The sequence below is a fragment of the Coptis chinensis genome, chromosome 7 (assembly GCF_015680905.1).
Source record: "Coptis chinensis isolate HL-2020 chromosome 7, ASM1568090v1, whole genome shotgun sequence".
Classification (NCBI taxonomy): Eukaryota; Viridiplantae; Streptophyta; class Magnoliopsida; order Ranunculales; family Ranunculaceae; genus Coptis; species Coptis chinensis.
In genome coordinates, this window is record NC_141462.1 from 53,439,759 (window position 1) to 53,441,768 (window position 2,010).

The following is a 2,010-nucleotide window of genomic DNA, read 5'->3' on the forward strand; positions in this document are numbered from 1 at the left end:
GGTTACAATGAGTTCTAGAAGCATTCCAAACCGCCATTTGTTTCCTAATACAAATCAACTTCTTTCATAGTCCAACTTCGTCTCCAAAACTAAGAAGGAAGTGGCTACAGTGTCGTTTCATGCGTCTGGACGCACGATCCTTGCATCTGAGACGTGAGCATTACATCTGGACGCACAATCCTTGCGTCCCAGACGCGGAAGTCTATTTTCCCTCTTTTGCTCTATCATTCTATCCTCTTTTGCATGCTTTGGTCCAAGCAACGAATCCTTTGGCCTTGGGCTTCCAAATAGGCTTTAAAATAGGTCCAAGTCGCATCTTTAATAGCTTCAATTCCTTGGCCTTCTCCATGATTGTTCACGGGCTTCCCATGTGATATTTAATGCTCCGAATTGCTCCATTTTATCCCTTTTTCTCTAATATTCTACAAAACTCTCTTTTTCACTTGTAGAATCATAAAACATAACTTACAAACACTATTAGTCCACTAAGATGGCTAAACAAGAGGCATTTATCAACAGGGCATAGTAAAATATAGACCAAAAGCAAAGTTTTCAAACTCCATACTTGCAAAAATGAATTTCGATTGCTTGAACATACATTGCACCGTTTGTGCATGTTAGGATAGTTTTGGGGTCTTGCTAAAAGTGTATGATACTGCGTCAGGCACTTCTAGTATTAGCAAGAATAAAACTTACTCACATAGGAGAGTTCGTCGACCTAGACAATCTCCTGTTTCTAGTCCTCCATCTCATAAGATGGCTGACTAGTGCAAGCTGAAGAGCCTCTCTCCAACTTCTACACACCGTTGCAAGATGGGCCTCCATCTTGTATACGACTCATACTGCTTACGAGCGATTTTAGGATTCCACCGAACGTGTTCAATCTTCTACCCATCTTCCACGGGTTAGAACACGAGTTACCGTACGAGCATCTATGCCGGATACATGAAGTATGTAATACCTTTCATCATCCGGGCATCACCGACGATCAGGTTAAGCTACGAGTGTTTCCTTTCACTATAGCTAGCAAGAGTCACGCTTGGCTTCTCTTACAGGAGGCCGACTCTTTTGATGCATGGGAAAAGGTTGTGTTCTCCTTCATGAAGAAGTACTTTCCGCCGAAGAAAACATAATAGATTAGAAGCAAGATACAGTTCTTCAGATAGAATTCCAGTGAGACATTTTTTGAAGCATGGGATAGATTCTCTGACCTACTCCATTCATGTCCTTACCATAAACTAGAATAATTCACTCTTGTCCAATGTTTCTTCAGAGGCCTTCTCCCATAACACAAAGTAACCCTCAACATCATGAATAATGGTAATTTTTTGGATAGAGGTGCAACCGAAGCTTTAACCTTTATTGAAAACCAAGCTGAAAATAGTACCCATTGGGGTGACATAAACAATTCCAGAACATCCCAACCAAGTACATCTAAGGCTAGTGGTATTTTTGAGGTGAAATCAGATCCAAAAATCAAAACCCTAATAGAAACCCTCACAAGAAAGATAAATGCCCTCACAACCAAACAAAAAGGCAAAACCCCTCATTCTGTCATGAACGTAGATACCTTACCATGCAATTTCTGTTTAAGCTTAAATCATATAGATGCCACCTGTCCCTTGATCACAAACCTATCATCACTTTAGCCAGAATAAGTATGTGCCTTCAATGTACCAAATGCACCGTGGAGACAACATCCAAACTTCGCATGGACAAACATTCCACAAAACCAAACACCACCAGGGTTCAACAAACCAACAAATACCTTCAAACAGGGACAAGGACAAGGTACCTATAACAATCAGAACAGAGCATTAATTGGTTCCATCCCAGTTTAACCAGAACTATCAAAACCCACCTGTCAACAACCAAAGAGACCTAATCTCCATTACACCATCAACTAGTGTCCAAACAGATAAGCCCACCGAAATAATGATGTCTGTCATGTAATAGCAAACGCAAATCCTAGCATCTGTGCAAAAATCTCTAAACTTGTTATCCCAAGAT

At 40.6% G+C, this 2,010-nt stretch overlaps 1 non-coding gene across 1 annotated transcript; it reads right to left on the reverse strand.

The window, feature by feature from the left end:
- Nucleotides 1-1,134: 1,134 nt before the first annotated feature.
- Nucleotides 1,135-1,240, reverse strand: LOC147487941 (small nucleolar RNA R71). Its single transcript, XR_015203362.1, has one exon. It is a non-coding gene; the product is annotated as a small nucleolar RNA R71 (small nucleolar RNA).
- Between the last annotated feature and the right edge of the window lie 770 nt (nucleotides 1,241-2,010).